The sequence below is a fragment of the Perognathus longimembris genome, chromosome 6 (assembly GCF_023159225.1).
Source record: "Perognathus longimembris pacificus isolate PPM17 chromosome 6, ASM2315922v1, whole genome shotgun sequence".
Taxonomy (NCBI): domain Eukaryota; kingdom Metazoa; phylum Chordata; class Mammalia; order Rodentia; family Heteromyidae; genus Perognathus; species Perognathus longimembris.
The window spans coordinates 77,949,254-77,956,906 of record NC_063166.1 but is presented as its reverse complement, the minus strand read 5'-3'; positions in this window follow the sequence as shown (position 1 = coordinate 77,956,906).

Below are 7,653 nucleotides of genomic sequence, written 5' to 3'. Positions count from 1 at the left end.
ATGGTGGGGTTCTGTGCCTGGCTTTCCTAATGCTTAGACACATCACAATTCAGTGCTTCCTCCAAGGCGGAGCAGCACACCTGAGTCAACAGCCACATTGTGTTCATACATTATTCTGTGCATGACCTTAGTGCCCGTCAAAACTCTTCCAACTTGAGTTAATCATCAGAAAAACAAATAATCAAATAGCAAAGCTGGCCAAGATATATCTTGTGTGGCAGAGCACCTGCCTAATAATTGAGTAGCCCTTACTTGAAGCCCCAGAATCACCAAAGACAGAGACAGAGACAGAGAGAGCGAGCGAGGGAGAGAGAGCGAGAGAGAGACACAGAGAGAGAGAGAACACACATTTTTCCAGAGCACTTGGCTGTCTGGTAGAGAGCTTGCCTTGCTTGCCTATAAGACTCTGTTCATAGCACTACAAAAACCTAGAGGGTTTGGGGGCCCTTGAAGGTACACTGCTGTAACCCTAGCTACTCTGGAGGCTGAGATCTAAGTATTGTGGTTCAAAGCCAGCCTGGGCATATACATTTGTGAAACTCTTAGTTCCAAATAATACCAAAACCAGTTTGAAGTAGAGCTGTGATTCAAGTAATAGACAGCTTGTCTTCAGCATAAACCCTCAGGGACAACCCAGGACCAGCACTAATAATAATCATGATAATGACATGATGATGGTGGTGGTGATGATGACGACGATAATGACAATGACGACGATGATGATGACGATGACGACAACGATGATGATGATGATGATGATGATGATGATGATGATGGCCCCAGAAAAAGAGAGAGGAAACAAGGAAGAAGGTCAAGGAATAAAAACAAAAAAACCAAACCTGGAAAGACAGAACGTGGCTTCTTTGCAAACTGAGGAATCTTAGGTGGGGCCACAGGAAACCTTCAGATGAGGGTATCAGTGAAGGGACTCTGAGAAAATGACCTTAACTGAGGCCCACAGAGAAGAATGCTGGGATAGGGGAGACAGAGCCCCACCTGGGACCTGGTGAGCATGCGCCTCACTTGCTGTGACTCACAAAGTCTTGGGGTCTGCCTGCCCTGCCCTTCCACACCCCCACACCACCCTTCTGGCAGCCATGAAGCCAGCAGCAGGGAGAGCTGGGCAGAGCTGCCAAGGCCAGCCAGCAGGGGGCGCCCTCACCTTGGATGCAGGCAGAGGCCATGGTGGCCCAGGGAGGCCTGGGAGCCTCTGGGTTCTCTCTCCATTTCTCTCTCTCTCCTCTGGCCACACTGGGGATGGAGCAGGGGTCTCCCGTCCTCTGGGCCTCCCCCAGCACTTGTGGAGAGACGAGAGCTCATCAGTAAGGCTACCAAGTGACCCCAAATCCTCTGATGACCTCTGAAGTGGAGACCACCTCCATTTAGACACCCTAGCAGATGCTTTTTGGAGAGAAGCTCATTCCCAATCATGGTTTGTGGGTTCAACACCAGTAAGGTACAGGAAAAGTAAGGTTGTGTGTGTGTGAGGAGCAAGCAGGGACTGAGCCGAGTCAAGTACCAAGTTCAATCCCCTTACCTGGCGGGAGATGAAGACGCCACTTCTCTGACATTCCCCTAATAGTTCTCTCCTTGGGAAGCCTGCCTTCCTGTCCCCACTCCAGTCTCCTTTCTTCCTTGGGAGAGACAAGTCAGACATCAGGCTGCAGCTCACCCTCCCCATTTCACAGTGGCAATGGAAAAGCATAGGAAGCCAGACCTGGCTTTAGCTTCCAGTCGCAGAGCACAGCCAGGAGAGCAGAGGCCGGCAGAGTGTGCCAGGCCTGAGACGCCGTGGGCTGTGCTCGCCCACTCCACTCCATGCAATATTTTCTCTCTCTCTCTCTCTCTCTCTCTCTCTCTCTCTTTGTCTACCTACCTACTTGTGTATGTGTGTATGTATGTATGTATGTGTATGTATGTATGCATCGATCTATCTATCTACCTATGTATCTATCTATATTTGTGTGTATGTGTATATGGTATATGTATGTATGTACCTACTTTTTATTCGTGTATTGAAGTGTTTTAGGGCCTGGATTCTATCCCTGAGCTTTCATACTCAAGGTGGCCCTCCACCACTTTAGCCACAGCTCCAGTTCTGGCTTTTTGGAGAAAAAAATCATCTCATGAGCATTCCTGCCTGGGCTTGCTTTGAACCAGAATCCTCAGATCTCAGCTTCTTCAGTAGCTAGGATTGCAGGCATAGCTCCCAAGCCCCAGTATTTGCAAAGAATGTCTGTGCTACCTCCTGAGCAGAAGAACAAATCTGTTTGCAAGAGAAAAGGACCAGTTTATTCTGCACCTGGGACCAAGCTCCAAGGCTTTGGAGACAAAGTCAGCAAATGAGCACCCACTTCAGGAAAGGGAGAAGGTTACAATAACGTTCAGAGACAAAGAGAAGGAACCATGAGTGGATGGATACATTGCATAGGCAGTGGATAGGGGAAAGAAAAGTGGAGAGGTAAGGCAGGGGCCAGGCCACCCAACTGCACCTGATTCTCCATGGCAGGGTCTATTTGGGGTCATTTCGTTTCCTGTCATCAACATCTGACCACCTGACTCCAACAAACCGGCGTAGTATTTTATCACGGTTCTTGGTGAGGTTTTTGCTAAGAACAAGCCAGCCACATCTGCAGGCCCGTGTCAGCTCATGACAGCTCGAGCTGTTGCACTGAAGGCAGGATGGAATATGGCCTTTACCAGGAAATTTCTCTAACATAGTATCAGGAACGTCAATAGCAATACAGAGATCTCTCTTATTGTAGTTTAACACTATATTAGGTGTAGTCAACTGAATATGAGGGAGGAGTTTAAGAGCTAAGTTATTAACGTTTTTATCAGTAGAATACAGAAACCCTGAGAAGGGCTCTCCTTTTGGCAGACGTATAAAAGAGTGTGGCCAGTCAAGAGCCTGTAATTTCTGTTCAGCTGCATTGAACCTGAGAATGAGAGATCTGTTCACTGGGGGATACGTGAAGCTTGCATCTTTCCAAGTGAAATGAGATGGATAAAAGAGAGAATGGTGCGTGGCAGGCCGGACATGATTAGAGCCACCGGTGTCCAGACAGGACAGAAGCAGCAGCAGGTGGACCATCCCCACAGTCACCAGGCTCCCCATTGGTGCCATCATCAGGACAGCACAGCAAGGCCAACTCCAACCACGTGGCTGATTCTAGAGCTTCACAACCAGGTTTTCTGCAAGTGCTTGAGGAGAGGGCAAGGGGGAGGTGGGGTTGGTGCCCTCAGGCCTCAGGGGTGGATGTAGCTAACAGGGATGTTGCCTGATTTTATCAGGTCCATGTGGAGGTTGGGGTGAGAGGAGGAATGTGGGTCCCAGCCCACTCCAGCAGCTGTGTGTCCTATGGATCGAGAAGCAGGTGACAAGGTCCTGGTCCCCAAGGTGGAAGGGTTTGAGGTCGCGTCTCCTCCGGTCCACGCGGCCACCCCCACTTGCCGTGAGAGGAATCTGCAGACAATTTGGGACATTTAGTTCTCATTTCCAGATTTTTGCACATGAAACAAGGTCCCTGTAACACCAGTGAGGGAAAATCCCATGGCAGGTACCAGGCCATGGAGCGATAACAGACAAGCTGTCCCTGCAGCTGAGGCTTCCACCCATGGCCAGAGGACACAGACAGAACAAGGACCCTGTAGGAGCCCAGACTCCAGCCCTGTGCCGCCTGCTCCACTGACAGCAAGGCTGCTTCCTCCTCTAGAGGAGGGAGCGGGTAGCACAAAACCAGGACACAGGGGTTCTTGGCACTTGGTGGAGTCTGTGTAGGGGCTGAAATCAGAGAAGTCCTTTATCTAGATGTTCCACACACTATGAACTACATCACCCATTGGATGCAGAGATGACAGGGTCCAGACACTGTCCCCATGGACATGGGTTGCATGGCAGTGGTCAACTATGAGCAGGCCCGGGGGGGCACTAGCCTATAAAGCTAGCTATGACATGGCTGACAGCTCAGTAATGGAGTTGAGTAGCCAACCTGCATAGAAATTCTGGGGGACTTTACCGCCAATCAAGCATGAATATAACATCCTGCAGGTGTGGCTCAAGCAGTAGAGCACCAAGTGTGAGAAAGCAAGAGAACAATAAATCAAGTATCGGATTTCTACCACACATACAAGAATTTCACAAAAAGATGACTGTATTAATTTGTTATTGTTACAGTAGCCAAGGCAAAACGATCTGTGAATTTAGATAAGTGCTCTTCTCCCCGAAGCCCAGGCCCACAGCGCTGAGGTGCTTACCTGAGCAGTTGATGGCAGAGTCAGGATGGGAGTGTGGCAGTCCTGCTGCAGAGCCTTCCCCGCTGGCTGGGGCTGAGGCTGGAGAAGGGAATTCCACAGCTCCTGTGGTCCACTGAGAATGGGACACTGGGCCTGAGACCAGGGGACACTTTTAAAGGGCTTCGGTGTTACGGACATGACTGTGACGACATGTGGAACAAACAAATTTCCACAGATTCTGTGTCTTCAGGTGGGGAGAAGGTGGCCTGAGGCTGTTCCCCAGCAGAGAGATAGCTGGAGAATTGTGCTGTGGGCAGACTACAGTCCAGAGTAGGTTAGGGAAAGGATGCTGAAACCACAGAGAAAGGCAGGCAAGAGGAACCAGTCCATGGAGCTGTGGTGGGGTGAGGAGGGAGGGCAGGAAGGAGACAGGCCACACATCCTCAGGGTGGTGACTTGATGTCCCCTCTGGGGTCCACAGCAGCTGTGGGTGGCAGAATCACAGTGAGGGGAAGACGGTGCTTCATCGAGATTCCTCACATTCCAATGACGACTTTACAGACTTTAAGCTAGAGCTGAGGCAGAAGATGAATTCACAGTAGGCCTTAGGTGGTGTTGCAGAATCTTCCAGGTGTAAGAAGACAGCAGATGGATGAGGAAGGGGGTCCAGCCTCCAAGCTTCCTACTCTGGAGGTTCTTGTCAGGAAGGTTGCAATTCTTTTTAGGGGATGTAGGGGACTGAGGTTGGGGCTTGAACTCAATATCTGATGTTTTAGCTTATTGGCTAGCTCTCTACCACCTGAGCCTCATCTCACACCCCAGGATTATGGTTCAGTGTGAGCCCCAGTGGATAAGTTTGTTAAACTTCATCAACTAAACATGAGAGTGATTTATATCTCGGGGGTAGAAAGCCAGTCAAGTAAGGAAGCTCATCCTGCACAGGGGCTTGAGTTCCAAAGGGAGTATTGTCACAACAAACAAAAGAAACCATTAAAGGAACAGAAAAATAAAATAAAAGCCAGAAGCAGCCATACAAGAAATATTTATTGTGCAACTACTATGGCTGTGGTCCATGTACCACCTGGGGACAGGTAATAGGACACACGGTCCCCGCCACTGTGCATAGATGGAAGGAAGTAGAGAGGCAGGCTGGGATGCAGCTGGGTGCTGAGATGGAAACCCATGTGCTGCTCATACCCTATGACTTGAATCAATCCAGGCTCTGGGAATGGAGACACAGCGGGTGGATGGACCACAGCCCACAGTACCTGAGATGGGGCTCGGGCTGGGGAGGCTGAGAGCAGAGGAGAGAGGCTAGCTGTGGGGTCAGAGGCAGGGAGAGAGGGAGGAGGCTTTATGAGAAATGAGGGGCAGAGTCAGTGATGCACAGACACCTGGCAGGCTGGGTGCAGAGTGGCTGGATTTCCTAATGAGATGAACAAGGCAGCCTCTAATTCTATGACAAGTCCCATGGCAGATACCTGGGTGGTGGTCACCATGTGTGGTGTCTGCCCAGGAATGTGACAGGCCATGCTGACTGTGGCAGATGAAGGAGCACGGTGGCCATGCTCTGGCAAGAGGCTGTTTCTGCTCACACACCTCTCAATGCCTTGCTCAACGCCACTGTATTACATAGCCTTGTTGTGTCAACTCCTTTAAGATGGGTGAAAACAGCCCCATGCTGGTGGCTCATGCCTGTCATCTGTCTGGGGATCATTATCCTGGGGAAAGTAAGTACATGAGACTCCTAGCACCAATTAACCACAACATTCCCTAAGCAGGGCTATGGCTCAAATGGTAGAGTGGAAAAGCTCAGCAACAGCTCCCAGGCCCAGAGTCCAAGCCTCCAGAGTGGAAAAACACAAAGAATAAACGAACAGAAAAGATGGGACAAAATACTTTTGGCTTAAGGTCCTGATCCAAGTCTGGACTGGTGGTAGGGATGTAGCTCAGTGGCTGAGCACTGGGCTCCAAATGAATCTCAACCCTCCCTCTTCTCCCCCACAAAACTAGAAACCAATTCAAGTGGCAAGCACTGATCTGGATTTGGGCCTCAGCACCAGGAAATCCTGGAAGGTTCGGGGTGGAGGAGGAGAGCATGGGATTTATACATGGCATGGTGCCAGGTGACTGAGCACACACAACCTGGCCATGTGTAGATTATCATTCTACAAACTCAACCAGAGCTCCTCCAGAAGCCACTGGTTCTGGTGGGTTCCAGTGTTCATCCATCTCCACTGTGTGTGGGCCCCAACAAGGCAGCAAGAGAGACCGGAGAGAGATACAATAGTGATCAACTTCAAGGTTCAGTAAAGGCTGGGGGAGGGGGCCCTGGTCCGCCTGTGAGCGCTGCTTCAGGTATCACCTGACAACACTTTCACTGGAATCTGTACTAGCCGCATGTAGCATAATGTACCATGCTGTTTCCTTTTTTGTTTTGGTGTTCTAATGAAATACTGACAGCAAGGCTGCTTCATCCTCTAGAGGATGGAGTGGGTGGCAGGAAACCAGGACACACAGTGTCCTGGCTCTTGTTGGAGTTTGTGGGGTGGGGGCTGAGAGCAGAGAGTTCTTTCCTTTGAGGCCTTCCCCATGCTTAGTGGTTGTGAACACATCAGGACAGCAGAGATGATAGAGGCCAGTCACTGCCCTGAAGATTCAGGGCTCCCTGGCAGAGCTTTACATAAGCCCAGGAACCAGGGACTCAGGCCTGTAAACCAAACTACTAAAATAGCTGAGAGCTCAAGCAAGGTGGTGGAAATCCAAAAGAAAGCTTGAATAGACTCCATCTCCAAATAACCAAGAACAAACTAGATGGGAGATTTGCAATACTACATTAGAAAAAGAAAGACTGACAATTTAAGTCCATGAATTCTAGCACACGTATGAGAGGCTGTAAATAAAAATCACTAAGTATTGTATTATTGTTCATGAAAGGAGCATTTTACCACTAGGCTGTATTCCCAGCCCCAGCATTATATTATTGTTGTCATTAGAGTCTAGGCAGGGAAATCTGTGGTTTTGTAAACCCAATCTGGCAACGCTGGTCTGCAATGAAGGTTTCAGAGAGACAAATAAGATTAGAATCTGGAAAGCACAAATTTAAGCACCCATGCTGACTGTGAGAGCTCACTGCATATGCCCACAGTGGAAGTGCTCTGCTCCCCGAATCCCAAGCCCACAGAGCTGAGGTGCTTACCTGAGCAGCTGATGGCAGAGTCAGGATGGGAATGTGGCAGTCCTGCTTCAGAACCTTCTGGACTGGCTGGGACTGATACTGGAGAAGGGTATTTTCCAGCTCCTGTGGTCCACTAGGAATGGGACCCTAGGCCTCTTTTAAAGGGAATTGGAGATCGGGACGTGTCGGGGGATGATGTGTGGAACAAACAGAAGTTTCCACAGATCTGTGGATATCTG